The following is a 16,384-nucleotide window of genomic DNA, read 5'->3' on the forward strand; positions in this document are numbered from 1 at the left end:
AGTATTTTTCAATATATATGCAAGATGTTGGATTCAAATTTTACGCTATGTCTAGAATAAAGATTACTCTTTCAAAGCTTTAAAAAAATGTAAGTAAGATAAAATTATGGGAGAAATAATCCGTTAAAAGAATAAAAAAGCTTTGAATGCGATTATCTCGAAACTTGTTTTAATGTCTTAAAGAATTCTGTCAGTAAAGCCTCGATAATGTAAGTAATTCATAATTTGTGTGGATATTTAAACACAGGCATAGTGGCAAATGTTACACGGTTTGTAGTGGACACTTAAACCAGCAAGTTATACGTCATAAGCCCTGTAAATGCCTAAACTTTCATATTAGCTTCTAAAAACGTTTTCCTTCTATGTTGCAATACATTTCAATATGAGCATAAGTTGAAACGAGAACGCAAACGGAAAGTGGTAAATTATTGCGACAGGTAAATTGTAAGGTAAACAATGGCTAAACTAGGAATTTTGCAAAGCTGAAAGAAACTTCGTAGGTATTGACGAAGCCATAAAGTTTACAGCAGTACATGTACGAGTACATCAAATACTACCGCAATAGCGTAGAAAGTACATATTATTTCTAACTTTGTAAACATTGATCAAAAACTAAATATTTATTCATGTATTATAATGTACGTAAATGAAAATTATTCTACTAAATCCTAAAAGGAACATTCCCACACTGCCAGTAGTCATACAAGAGGATGGGTCATGGGGTCTACCATAAACTCTGAATTCGGAAAAGAACTTTCAGGTTTTTGCGACCCAAAATATTCAATGTATTTTCCGAACAATGTAAAACCATGACCCGGATTCAATTGAATAAATTTGTACATAAAATATTAGTAGGTTTAGGTAGAGAGAAATCGGAAGAAATACTTGTATGTATATTATGTAATACATGTATAATAAATACACCAGTAGGTAGTTACGTTTTATTATTATTTTTCACTGCATATAAAAATGTCTGCCTTAAAACAGGTTGTACCTAGTAAGGCAGACTACACACAACCCAGAGAAAATTAAAACCACAAAAATGTTGTAGATTATAGGAACTGTAATGTGATAAACCATTATTACTATTATGTATTCTTTACTCTTCTGTACAAATAAAGCTATTGGTTAAAGTATCCACAATATTTTGAGTTTGTCCAAATTTTTGTAGACAAGGACTGGATTCAACTCCCTGGGGAGCTGTTTATATTAACATTTTACAATTCGACGGCAATTGCGACTCTTTAATTTGAATGTAAAAATAAGATTGTTTGACATCTGATAGTTTTGTGGAGTTATTTAACTCATAAATACACATTTACGATAAACCAAATTTATTTTCATTTTCAAATTTATTTCAACAGAGATGGAAAACATTTTTGAGAGGGAGATAGAATCCAGCCAGTCTGCAAGCATTTGGACATACTCAAACATTGTTTAATTTATTTTATTTATTTACTTTTATTCATTCATATAAAGACACATATTACAAAAAAAATAATAACGTATCCCTAACCCTGTGAGCCCAAAAGCCCTGCGTTGAGTTGGGATACAACAAAATAGAAAGTAGAAGCATGCATATTATTAAGGCATACTACAAATAAAAAAAATTGACATAAACATCTGGACAACACGCTTAATAGTACCACATATCCCAATCCAATCAGAACTAGCTCCCTCGGTATATTTGAAAATGTTAATGTAAAATCTATAAAACAACTTTATGTAAAAGCTCTGTTACTATACGCACATAAAAATTATTCTTTACCTCCTGTTAGAAATACAAGAGTTACTAGATACTCCGCCCTGATCCTGCAAAAAAAAAAAAAAATACAACCTTCGGTCAAAGAGGATTGGCTTACTACTCGGTTAAAGTGTACAATCTACTTCCATTATCCATAAGGACAATTAGTAAGTACTCACTATCCAAATTGCTATTAAGGAATGGATAGTGGAGGTGGGTTGCACACGGATCGATGAGTGGATCAAGCCAAATAGGTAAAATGTGTGTACTGTTTATGAAATTCAGTCTATTGGTCCATATAAATTGGTTATGTTTTTGATGATTATTTTAGTTTATATTGTTTATGTTCATGAATTTAATTAGATGAATTACGTTTTTTTATTATTATTATTATTATGTCAACTTTGTTAAATAACTGATTTAAGGCATGTTTCACATTTTGTAAAATGTTTCCCTCAGCACGGGACACCCCCAGTGAGGGAACATTATAATTTATAAAAAAAGAATACGAACAATATAAAAGTATAAATAAATAAATATAAATCTATGCAATGTCTCGCCGCAGTCTCCTGCAATGGTATCTTCCCTTAGACAGAACCCACACATGTACACTTCTGAAAATGGCCTTCTTTTTGGAAAACTTAATGCGTGTAGTCTACCGTCAGAGTGTAACATATTCGTACTGTGGAGAGTTTTATTTCCTAATGCAGTTCCAATTTAGAATGCGCCGGTGTTGGTTGTGTTTTTCGTAAGGAACGAGGCAAAGTTTTCCGCCTTGATTAATCAAATCGGAATTTATAATCTTGTTGTTATTATTTAATACAATAATTTTTTTATGTAAATTGTAGAAAATTGATATGTTAAAAAAAAATTGTTTAAATTAATATTAGAATACAAAATTATGCTTTGAGTTAGATTATAGGTATTGGGTGCCGATATATTTTTTTCTAATTTTCCATATAAAACCTTTATCCGAGCATTAAAAATATATTCGTGGAAGTTAATTAAACTGTTTTTTTTTAATATATAAAAACGTTATTTTTATTCAAATATCATAAACATATCTAATTTAGTAATTACCTTGAAGAGGTATATTATTATACTCCACAAGATAGTAGCTATTTGTAAGTTCATCTAAAACATATGATTGAATGGATTTAACCTCAAAGAATAAATAAATAAAATAATTGAAGTTACTTACAATTTTTAGTTTATTAGACTCGAAAGTACAGAGATTACACAAATAATAATTTTTAGTGAATTTAAATACTGGTGAGGACAGAGAAGAGCGAGTGACGTGTTACGCGCCCTTATATAGGTCCATTGGGCACTGCGGCCATAGACAACAACACATCCTCGTCTCTCACTCTTTGGTCCCCACAGCCTAAACAATACACCATCTCTTAAAGTGCCAACAACGGCATACATTACCCTACTTGCATAACCACGTTACCATAAATATCATTATCACCATCATTTTCCTATCTGCATAAATATCTGCATTTTAATACCAAATGCAGTGTATCTCGATAATCTGTTAAATGAGGGCAAGGTGAACCGTCTTACACTTTACGCGCCAGTCGAGTGACTATTAAATATTCTAGCATGAAAACACGTTGAAATCAAATTCTCGTTGACCCTACCAGGAAACGAACGTGAAACCTCAAACACGGTAGGCGGATGCGCCAACCATTACACTACGAGGCGGACTTATCCCAGGCAATTTCCCCTTTCAGGTTAATTTTTACACGAGAGTAGACAATGAGTCGAAAACACTCGTCCCGGATCCCGATTTCTTTTCACACACACAACTGTATTCTTAATCCTCGCGGAAACAGGAAACACATAAAATATAAAACGTATTTCTTAAATTCTTCTTCAGTTCTCTATTTACTTATTTTTGCAAAGAGCAACACTGATTTTCTCGAATGCCATTGTAAAGAGAGGCGTGTGAATGGCGGGAAATTGTTCGTCGATTTATGCAATTTGAGTGACGATAGAGCACATCACAGGGCAACAGCGTGCTTTTAGCGTTAAACATTTTTAGAAAAACAAAGGTCTCTATGGTGAGCCTGTTTAAGATTGTACACGTGTTATGTCGGGTAAGCGAGTGTTTTACTATCAATTGATTACCCCAAAGCCTGGATTCAGACGTTTTAACGCCACAGTATCAATTTGAAGGATACAATAGCAGCACCTGGGCTGGTATTCCAAACGAAATTATAGCGCGGTATAGCGCGTTTTTACGTACTAAATACGCATTATAGCGCGCTGTAAACGCGTTCGGAATACCAGCCCTGGAAGCAACGGATCAACGTGACATACTTCAAATGTGAGTTTACTGGTGGTCATAGAAATGTTTTCAAACAATTTTTTTTATTGGAAAATTTATTTACTAACCCTAACGGATTATTACATTCATTTTACAAAAATAATATATGCATTTTTTATTCATACTCTGTTGTTAAAAATAATATTTTTAAGATATTTTAAAAAGTTTGTCTGAGTCTTTTGTTTAGTTTTGTCTGGTAGTTTATTGTATAATTTCAGTCCCGGGTTTATTAGTCTCGTCTGTCCTTGTCTTGTTTTAGAAAATTGTGTATAATATATTTCTGATATTCTCGTATTATGTCCATGTTTACTACATTTTAGTTTTTTAGCTTTACAAATTTTAGTTCTTCGTCTACAATTACATTATTGACTAATTAATGGATAAATTTTAATCATTCTAGTTGAAAGAGTTCAGTTATATTTAATTGCTTAGTTTGTTTAAAAAGTTATTTAGTTGCTGTTACGAGTAGATAGGTCATATGCTAACTTAAATATATTTTTTTGTTGTCATTGTTGTCTGTTTATGTCATTTTGATATCCTGTTCCCCATGATAATTGCATATAACATATTTTAGTTTTTACATAGGCTTCATACATTAGAATTTGTTCCGTTTTTGGAACAAAATTTTTGATTTTTATAAAAAGGCTCGATAATGTCGCTACTTAGCTAATTACATTGCTGATATGAATTGACCATGTCAATTGTCTATCTATTGTTAGTCCTAGGTATTTAACATGTCCAATTTCAGTTAGTCGTCCATCATTTGTGTGAGCATCTATTTTATGACTTTTTTTTCTTGATTCGAAATGGACAATATTGCATTTTTTTTCATTAAGTGTAAGTAAGTTTATGTTTGTCCATTTAGTCAAAGTCAGGTCTTCGTTTTTGTCATTGTTTGTTATTACGTCTGTTTGATTTTTATAGAATAGTCCAATGTCGCCGGCATACATAATAATGTTTCCCTTAAAATTGTACAGTGATACATAATTTACATATAAAATATATAATACTGGACCCAAAATAGATCCTTGTGGTACTCCAAAATTTACTGTTTGTATTTGGCTTTTTTTTTCATTTACACATGTATACTGCTTACGATTGATTCCTCGCAATTCATTCCAGTAACATCCCTAGATCCCGATTACAATGGGAAGTTAACATTCATCTTATCAAGTTTTTTGTATAAAAAGGAGAATATGAATACATTTTTTTTCTTCTAAACATGTTCAATTATATGTTACCGACGAAGATACTTTAAATGTTCAAATATATTCATTTTCGTACACAAATATCGGGTTTTCTTTGCAAACAGTCGAAGATAACTCTGTTAACTTCCCATTGTAATCGGAGCCTTGGCCCCCGATGAGCCCGGACCTTACTTCTGACGATTTTTTCTTGTTGATATACTTGAAAAGTCGGGTTTACCTTAACAAACCGAGGACAATATCCGTTAAGATAAAGCAAAAATTAAAAAATAAAGCAAAACATTCGCGATCCCTTGCACCACGTGTCAGCGAGTTTTTCCGTATTTATGTAGACAAGGACTAGATTCAACTCCCTAGGGAGCTGTTAGTATTAACATAAGCCTTGTGGATGCTAAGACTTCTATATTCCCTTCTCTAAAAAGTTCTTCACCTCTGTTTTAATATGTTAGTGCATTAGATTAATTTCAGATTAAATAAACACCTAACAAAGTATCTTTTGCAATTTTATTTCTATTCATGTTTTTGAAATGCAAAAATTTCTGGCCTAACTTTAATAATAAATTGTTAATATTAAATAAAAAAGATAATTTTGTAATTTTAATCATCATCATCATCACCTTTCCGCACCTAATGGTGCATAGGGCACTGCATTGGTACACCAATCGCAGCATTTCTTAATTATTTTTGTTACATGAAGGTAAGATGATCAGTTTTACGCTTCAGGTACCAGTACAAGGACAGTATTTTAGTGTGAAAACACACGTTTAAATAAATATTTCATATCAACAATGTCGGGAATCGAACCCGAGACCTCTTGCATAGCAGGCTAACGCGCTGACCATTACACCACGAGGCGAATTATTAATAATTTATATTAAATAAATGATTCGTTTTTGAAGAAGTAATTGATGTTTTTTAAAATTAAATGGATTATTCATTATACAGGATGTTCATTAAACCCTGTCACATCCGAAACCACGATGATCAGTATGAGCAAGAAGACATATTGGCACATGAAAATAATTTTTTAGATCAAATACAAATTTTAAAAAGTAAATATTAAAAAAAGCAAATAGTTGCTTACTTCTGGGGAGAAACGAGGAGGGGGAAGGGGGGAGTCTGATATTGCGCCACGCGCTCCTCACTTCTTCCGTGCAGAAATAAGCAACCATTTGATTATTTGAATATTTTATTTAAAAAAAATCTTTGTTCTAAACATTTTTTTTAAATATGCCAATATGTCTTCTTGCCCATATTGATCATTGTGGTTTCGGATGTAACAGGGTTTGAAGAACATCCTGTATAGTTTGCGAATATTATATTATTTTAGGATTACCCCGTGGTTTGAGTGTTCCTTAAAAATTAGTATGCTGTTTCGCAACTTGAAGAGGAGAGGGATCACAGCTCTGAAGGGTCAGTGATTATAAGTTAGCTGTGGTTAATATATCAATGAGGTTTATTATAAAGTTACTTAGATCAGCCTAATCACTAATCACTTAGTACCCGGGCTGTGTAACTAAAGCTAACAACTATTCCAAACTGACAAGACCGGCCTGGGAATTACGGGTTTCAAATGGCTAGTTATTCATCTTTCTTGAAAATGTATGTGTCCAATCGCCATTTGAAACCCGTAATTCCCAGGCCGGTCTTGTCAGTTTGGAATAGTTGTTAGCTTTAGTTACACAGCCCGGGTACTAAGTGATTAGTGATTAGGCTGATCTAAGTAACTTTATAATAAACCTCATTGATATATTAACCACAGCTAACTTATAATCACTGACCCTTCAGAGCTGTGATCCCTCTCCTCTTCAAGTTGCGAAACAGCATACTAATTTTTAAGGAACACTCAAACCACGGGGTAATCCTATAATAATATAATATTCGCAAACTATACAGGATGTTCTTCAAACCCTGTCACATCCGAAACCACGATGATCAGTATGAGCAAGAAGACATATTGGCACATGAAAATAATTTTTTAGATCAAATACAAATTTTAAAAAGTAAATATTAAAAAAAGCAAATAGTTGCTTACTTCTGGGGAGAAACGAGGAGGGGGAAGGGGGGAGTCTGATATTGCGCCACGCGCTCCTCACTTCTTCCGTGCAGAAATAAGCAACCATTTGATTATTTGAATATTTTATTTAAAAAAAATCTTTGTTCTAAACATTTTTTTTAAATATGCCAATATGTCTTCTTGCCCATATTGATCATTGTGGTTTCGGATGTAACAGGGTTTGAAGAACATCCTGTATAGTTTGCGAATATTATATTATTATAGGATTACCCCGTGGTTTGAGTGTTCCTTAAAAATTAGTATGCTGTTTCGCAACTTGAAGAGGAGAGGGATCACAGCTCTGAAGGGTCAGTGATTATAAGTTAGCTGTGGTTAATATATCAATGAGGTTTATTATAAAGTTACTTAGATCAGCCTAATCACTAATCACTTAGTACCCGGGCTGTGTAACTAAAGCTAACAACTATTCCAAACTGACAAGACCGGCCTGGGAATTACGGGTTTCAAATGGCGATTGGACACATACATTTTCAAGAAAGATGAATAACTTATTTAAGAAGAGAATATGGAAGTCTACGCATCTACATGGTTTGGTCATTGACTCGTTTAAGTGATCAGATTAACCGTTTCGCCAATGTTTAAACATTTATATATCGTCAATTCTTATGTTTTTTTAAGCACAATAACTTTTATTGATGTGTGTAAGACCATTTAGATTTTTTTAAATACTCATCGGATTGCATACTTATATTTAAATCAGGACCCCAATTACAATGTGAAGTAAAGAGAGTTATCTTTATTATAAAATAAATAAAACAATTATGTTTATTTAACCACTATTTTTTTTTTTTTTCCACAGACCGGTTTAAAAGCTAAACAAGCTTCTTTCTCAATGTTTACTTTACCTATGAATTCTTTCCCATTTTATTTTATCTCATTATATATTATATCAATATGCTTCCAATGAAACAAATACATAAATAATTTTTGTCTTGAAAGGATGATAATGTAATATGGATACGTTCAAACCTAGACAGGAGTGGACTAAAAGAAATATTGTTTTTTTCTTTAATTTCTAAGATTTCCAAATTGACTTATTTTTATATTTTATTTGACATGAAATATTTTTAATACAGTGTCTTTATTGAAATTATGATTATTTTTTATCAGATAGTCTGCGAATTCAGAAATATTATTTTAATTTAGGCACCTTAAGTGTTATTTTCTTGTTATTTTACTAAAATTTTAGAGTTTCTACTAGTTTTTACAATGTAGATTGAATCGCAATCATTACAATTTAATTGGTATTTGCCAGATTTATTTATTGATTTACTTTGTCTTTGTGATATTTTAACAATGTTCCCATATTATTAGAATGCAGGTTTAATGTTTGATGGTAGGGAATTAGACAATTAAATTAAAAGAGTAATTTAAAATAAGAAAAAAATCCTTAAAAAAATAAACAATATTTCTTTTAGTCTACTCCTGTCTAGTTTCGAATGTATCCATATCACATTATCATCCTTTCAATAAAAAAATACATTATTTATTTGTTTCATTGGCAGCATTCTGATAAGATAAAATAAAATAGGAAAGAATTCATAAGTTAAGTAAACCCCGAGAAAGAATCTTGTTTAGCTTTGAAACCGGTCTGTGGAAAAAATAAGAAATTAGTGGTTAAAAACAAATTTGTTTTATTTATTTTATTATAATGAAAAACCACAAAGTTAGTGCTTCAAGTGTAAAATTTAGAGTTATCTTTAATAGTCTATAAAGTAAAATAAAGTTTTATGTACATAAATCTAAATATTTGTATGAAAATTTTAAATATCTTCGTCGGTAACCTGTGTAATTGAACAGATTTCAAAATATACTATTATAAGTATTACATTTTAAATACAGAAAATTTTATTTTATTTTATAGACAAATAAAGATAACTCTGTTACCTGCTCATTTTCAGACGAGCTTAGTTGTAAAAATCAATTACATCATTATCTTAACTGCTTTCACATTCTAAATCAGAGTGCGCATATGAAGTTGAAGTATTAATAAGTAGAATGATGGTGTTCTGAACAGTTTTGACAGCTGGAGTAAAGTTGGAAAATAAACCTGAATAAGGGGGGCTTTTACGGATCATAAAACGGGGCAGACGGTTTATATCGATCATGAAAACTGTATCACAAATATTATGAATATCGTTTTATGTAAAAATTTAGTCTTGGAACGGGAATAAACTTTTATTAGGAAATAAATAAAAAATATGAGTGTTATTTGATTGTTGGAGCCAATTGTGAGTATACTGTTTCTTAGACGTTGGGCCAGTGATTTTGGTTTAAGACAATAGAATTATTAAGATGTTAAAATGTATATTTTTTTCTTATGAATATGTTTTTCCGCATTTTAAAGGAAATCTAGTTCAGTGATTCTTAACCGGGGTGCCAGCGCCCCTTTTTGTGCGTTTTTTAATTTCCAGCATTTAGGCGGCGCTGCAGAAGATCGAGTGGGCATTGTGTCAATATAGAAATATAAGTCCGGTATCATGTTCTTCATTTAAAATATAGGCCCATTTAAAAAAATTCAAAATATCACCTATGAGCGAAAGTTTTGTACCGTCCGAGGCTGGTAATCCATTTTTATCGGACGTTGAAAGTGTCAGTTGAAATTTAAAAGAGCATTTTATTGACTTACAAAATGACTGCGAAGCCAAAATAGTATTCAATGAATGTGATTATAATGCTTTTTGGGTTTGTTTCGCCATCAAAAACCTCGCCTGTGGAAAGAAGTAAAATAACCCATCATATCATTTCCATCTTCCTTTTTAGTAGGAAAGGGTTTTAGTACAGTTAATGCATCTATTGAAAAAATCACGAAATCGATTACACATAAGTCAAAGAGGAGATTTGAGATTATATTTGACTGAACTTGAACCTAATATTACGAAATTGGCAAGTCAATTGGAAGTCTTAAGGATCTCATTAACTTTTTTTTTCAAATAAAAATTTGATATTGAATTAATATCTTATTTAAAAAAATTATAATTATATGTATGTGATATTAATATGGCATAAAAGGCAATAAATACATAATCCATATAAAAATAATATTTACTGTGGTAAAGGCGGCGATTCTTTCTATACGGTTAAGAAAAACTGATCTAGTTAAATTGGATTGATTATATTATAGTACTACTCCTTTCAGGGCCACATGACAAAAACTTAAAGGGACGTTCGTCCCAATAGAAGAGAAACATTCTTATAATTGTTTTGTTTTTATTTTTACTTGTCTTTGCTTTACTTTTACGTTTCCAAATCATTTAGTTGGCACGAACTAGGTTTGCAGAATTAATGTTTTTGATTTATTATTTTTAGAATAAAACATATTTTTATAGAACCTTTTAAGGAAAAGCGACACTATACAAAATTTGACGACTTTCTAAAATTCTAACTAAACGTAAAAGGAAAGGGTTCTTACTTAAAAATAAACATAAACATAAAATAAAGTAAAATAAAATAAAATATCGAAAAGCTGTATAAGTGTCGCTGTTCTTTTGTAGGTATGATACAAGTATATTGTCAAGAAGAAAATCCTATCATCATCATCACTCTCTTTCCACGCCTAGTGGTGCATAGGACACTGCATTGGTACACCAACCGCAGCGTGTCTCGATTTTTTTTTGTCAAATAAAGGTGAGATAATCATTCTCACGCTTTAGCTGAAACACATTGTTAAATAAATATTTCACGTCAACCATGTCGCGAATAGAACCCGAGACCTCTTGCATGGTAGGCGAATACGCTGACCACTACACCACGAGGCCGACCAGGCACTTGAGGAAAATTTTATTTTTAATGTATATTCATTTTATAGGAACACTTAAGTATGTAATCTGTTGGTAATACAAATATTTAAGGACTAAATGCACGCAAATAAATCGATTGGTGCACCAAAGCAAATTAAACTTCAATAAAAGTTAAAGTATAATTATAAAAATAAAAGTACGCACATTTAAATACTAAATACAATGCACGCGAGACAAACCGATTTCATATGAACCAAAGATGATTAATTCAAAATCAATTTTGGCCGCGTCAAAAAAATTCTCGGGTAACAAAATGAGTTTTACAAGAAAACGTATTATTAGGCCGAATCACTTTAATTTCGCTTCATATTCAACAAAAAAAATAGGTCTAGTGTTGCAAGGTCTAGAACGATTTGTGACAGCGTTGAGTTCGAGGCGCCTTTATTGAATAAAGGAAGTGCGCCGTCACCGAGAAAATTGCCCGCCATGACTACCTTCTACGACGGCTGATAAGAATAACAAATTAACGATAAAACCTCAGGAGACAGATTACGGCAGAAAGGCAAGCTTAACGCTAAGCGAGTTGACCTTTAAGTAAGTTTGGCCTCATGAGAACAAAATCCTTTAGAAGGAATTAAAAGATGAAAACACTTAGAGCAGCGCGGGTACCGTTTGGTTACGTTATACTGTAAATGAAAACCTGTACTCGGATACTAACTACTAACCATTGACATATTAATAAGGGAATGCACTTAACCCCTTCGAAAATGATGACACTTAACTCATGCCCAAACGCTCAGTCATGCCAAACGTGTATTTAGTCGTAAAATGCCTACTTGTGTCATAAAAACGTGTAAAAACCTTTCGGATAAACATTGTAAAAAAGATTGTTTAACTTTTCATTGGTAAATATTTGATCATGAGTGATTAATTAAGCTTAAAACAATTAATATTTAAATATAAACATTATTTTTTGTAAACGTCAAACTACGCCTAGCGGCGGAATTACAAAGCTCTTATTGTTTACATAGTTGGGAATACGTTTTATAAGATATAATAAACGTGAGTTAATATTATCTTATCGTAATATATTAATATTAATTGTTAATATAAGAAATAAATGGGTGGAAATTATTAACAATTTTAGAAAAGAACCTGATTGGGATCCACCAAAAATGAACGTTGATTGTTAACGTTAACATAAAAGCTTTTTTATGTATCAAAAATTAGTATCCTTCAATTTTTGGTACCATATGCATGCTAGTTGAATGCAGCCCTGGTTTGAATAAACAACACTTAGTAACTATGGGTACGTTTTCGTGTCACTACTTTTTAAAATATTTTGCTATGTGGGGCATGTCTATGTATTATATGTCAATACTACTAATCATATATTATGTTACACTGCATTAACGTATTTTATCTCACTTGTTTATAATTTCGTAGCTATTTACGATTATCACAAAAAACTGGAGGAGCGTACATAACCCAAATCCCATTATAATTCTCACTTATACACGGTTTTTCAGGGTCAGAACGCGAAACATCAGAGGAACATTCCTCATGGTAAGCTTTAAAAAAATTCATTATATTTTTTTTCCAAAAAGTCATTTCTTTGTAAATTATTTTTTATGATTTCAAAATGGAGTAAATCTTTAATTTCTCGGACTAGCATCTCTTCCGCAAACCTCTACCCGTCCCCAAAAAAAAATTGCGATATAAACGTATTTGACCAACGAAGCGATACGCACCAGACGCGGACAAGGGAAGCGGCTGGGTAGGAGAGAGGTAGGGGTTTGTGGAGGGACTGCTTGTCCGAGAATTAAGGATTTACTACATTTTGAGAATATTTATTTTTTTAATTACTTTTTGGAATACTTTTATTAGGATTTTTTTAAAGCTTACCATGAGGAATGTTCTTCTGAAGTTTCGCGGTCTGGCCCTGAAAAACCGTGTATACGCCACAGTTAATAGTTTTGTAATACATTCAACAATTGTAACATATGCCAAAAACTTAAAATTCAGCCAGCATTCTTTGGTTTATTTTTTTTGTACCTGTAGCGAAAATACGCGAGCTCATCTTAACTATAATTTGGCATTTAACACAATAAAATACTACTGGAAAATTCTCCGTACATAAAAGTCGCTGCCCTGGTCTCCCAAATCCTTAAAGTATCAATGCTTGACTGTTTTACTTTGAAACAATAGTTACGAGTCCCTATTTATCAAATGAAATCATGGAATATTGTTTCTCTTGAAATACAACAAAGTTTTAAGAATTAGTACTAGATGTACATAGTCAAAGTTAAAGTTACAGATTTAAGTGTATTATCTCCATAAATACAAATAATTTGGTTTTAAGCAAATTCTTAAAAGCAATTTTTTTATTTCTATACGTATACCAATAACACCGATTCAAACAGTATTTTAAATATATAAAAAAAAATATCAAAATTTGCCCAACGAATCACACGCTACCCAAGCTTATTTTTTAAGGTATACTTAACTTATGAATTATTTCCAATTTTATTTTTACATTGATCACTAAATATTACATTATTGATACATATTAAAAAGAATAAGTCGTGTTTTTGTCATGTAGTTCTTTTAATGACGGGAAGTGTGAAGTGAGACTAGTTTAAAAAATCGTATCCATCTCATTTCACACTTCCTGTCATTAAAAGAACAACATGACAAAAACACTCGACGGATTAGCTCCATAATATGTATCAATAATGTAATAAAGCTTGTGTAGCTTTAAAACCGGTAGGTAGAAAAAAATAAAAATAAGTGGTTAAAAACAAAGTTGTTTGATATTTATTTTATTAGAAGAATAACCACAAAGTTAGTGCATCAAATTTAAATTTTATAATATTAAATACAATCATAATGGCTTTTCAAAACGTGTTTAATTTCATATTTCAGGCTATAAATCAAAAGTTATTATATTCTCATTTCGTTTCAGTATTTTAAAACAACATATATTTATAATTAATGTTTTAAACATTAACTTTGTTTTCATACATTTTACTTAGTTTTATATTTTTGTGCAACAACTATGGTGAAGGTATATGGGTTTTGCATGGTGGTTTAATTGGTGTCCCGACGAACAGACGGATACGTCTCGAAACCGGTAGACATGGAAAGGTCGGTAAGTGGTTATATACATATATTTAATAACATTTAGTAATATACATTTAATAACTTCTTGGTTTTATTTTACAAAGTATTTAATCCATACAGTTTTGTAACATAATGCATGGTTCTGTACCGGTCCTTAATAGCTAGTTTCTGCTCGTTTCCTGTGCTAAAGCGGGACTTTTTGTCTGTTACATTATACAAATTTAAATATTATTGCGAACATATGAACCGATACCTGCGATGTTTTGCACGCAACAATAGATTTTAAAAGTAACGATCAAGATAACACTCAGTCAACATAATATAGCTTCATGTGAATTTTTAGATGCAGATAAGGATTTTTTTCAAGTTTCAGCCTTTCTCTGTTGTGCGCAAATTGTCATATTGCAACACAAATTGTTCAAACTTATGCTTATGCCGTACTGAAGGTAAGTTGGTCGATTCAAAGCAGGTAGAAATAATAATTCTGTAGGTGTGTATATAAAGAAAGTAATATAAAACCAATATTGTTAATAATGTGTTACCGCAGTATTAATAATACACCAAATATATAAATAAATCCGCTATATAATGGAGAAATCTCTTCTGAGAGAAAAATATTGGCGAAATTATAAGCGCCGTATAAAATAATAAAAATCAATATGAAATATGGATGATATTGGGATCAACCCAAGCTGGGTAAGGGCGGACGTATGTAGGTGTAATATTTTCAGTATAATATAAATAATATTTTATTCTCGAGGGGTTTGAAGTGAACATTTGTGTGTGTAACGGAAAATTACTTTTTCTTTTGATTTCGGCGTTCTTCACACCAGCGCTATACATAAATATACTAAATTATGCGTAGCAAAAAAATTCACAAAAATCGCTTATTTTTTTGTCAATCGAATATATGTTACAATAAAATGCGTCTTTAATCTTTAATGTTGTTTTCTTGGATTGTTAATACTGATTTTTGCAGTTTGCATAGTGTAATTGAAGAAGGAAGACAGTTTTTGAGAAGGGAATATAGAAGTCGAGGTGTTTACATGGGTATTGCATTGTCGTTGGCTGGTTTGAGTGGCCACTTTACACACTGTAACATATACCATTCTGCCTATGTTTAAACATCTACATTTCCTTAACTCTTCTATCTGTTGACTTTTGGGAAGCAAAAGAGCTAAAACCTTTATTGATGTAGGTGAGATTCATCTGGCTGAATTATTCCACCTACTAGGTAACGCCTGAAATGCCTTTAAATTCTTATACTTCTTTATAACAGCTAGTTGAATCAACAATATTTTGAGTATCACCAAATGTTTGTAGACAAGGCTGAATTTGACTTAACTATTTATAATAATATAATGTATTTCACATAAATTTGAATAAGTTCATGAATATGCAAACGAGTGTTATTTTGAATGAATAAATAAATTAATAAAGTTCTATTGATTCCATGAACATACATTATTAGCGTTTCGGATAAATTTGAAAAATGGAATAGTTTGTATTATTTAAAGTCATTTTGTATTTTGGAAAATGGTCGTGTTTGTTTAATGCGTTTTTTTCAAAGTTAAACTAAAAATACAATAAGTGTCACAAAAGTTACCTTATCAGAGGAGATCAAAAGCCCAAGAGAGAGCTACTTAAGTACTCTTGCAATTCCTTTGGCTTACACAGCTTTTAATTGAGACAGGTATTATGACATGCACCACAGCCGCGATTTCAAAATCATATACCCGGAGCACATATGTATGAGAAGCTCAGTTGCAATGACAATGCAAGAACAGCTGCGAGTAGACTGGAGAAATACTCATCAACCTACCCCAAAGCGAGGTTTTCCCTAGGCGAATACGACCGCCAAGGCTAGGCAAAACCGCACAGCTTCGTAAAAAAGCTACGAAATGAATAAATTATTTTTCCCGAAGGTCGATGGATTACCACACAAAAGAGTTAGGTATATATGTAATATAAGAAGCCCTGGGAATCTCGGTAAATCGAAAAAGGTTTTATACATAAATTAAAGAGATTTTGAGAAACTCTTTTACTTTTCGATAAAAAGGGCTGTTTTTGCGAAGCTTTTGTCTTGCGTATTTTAAAGTTAAGTAATCTGAACCAACGCAAAATATCGTATCAGAAAAGTTGTATTCCCTCGAAACAACAATT

The 16,384-nt window shown here is 31.7% G+C and overlaps 1 protein-coding gene across 2 annotated transcripts in view; it reads right to left on the reverse strand.

Moving 5' to 3' along the window:
• Positions 1-16,021, reverse strand: part of LOC148278991 (protein NDRG3-like) — a 99,956-nt gene extending 83,935 nt beyond the window's left edge. For both annotated transcript variants that reach the window (XR_015823012.1, XM_088230604.1), the window contains exon 1: positions 15,828-16,021. The gene's annotated coding sequence lies outside the window, so the exon portion shown is untranslated. The remainder of the gene's footprint in view (positions 1-15,827) is intronic.
• Positions 16,022-16,384: the final 363 nt, after the last annotated feature.

This window comes from Micrasema longulum, unplaced genomic scaffold (assembly GCF_059751315.1).
Source record: "Micrasema longulum isolate JH-2025_06_02 unplaced genomic scaffold, ASM5975131v1 h1tg000796l, whole genome shotgun sequence".
Taxonomy (NCBI): Eukaryota; Metazoa; Arthropoda; class Insecta; order Trichoptera; family Brachycentridae; genus Micrasema; species Micrasema longulum.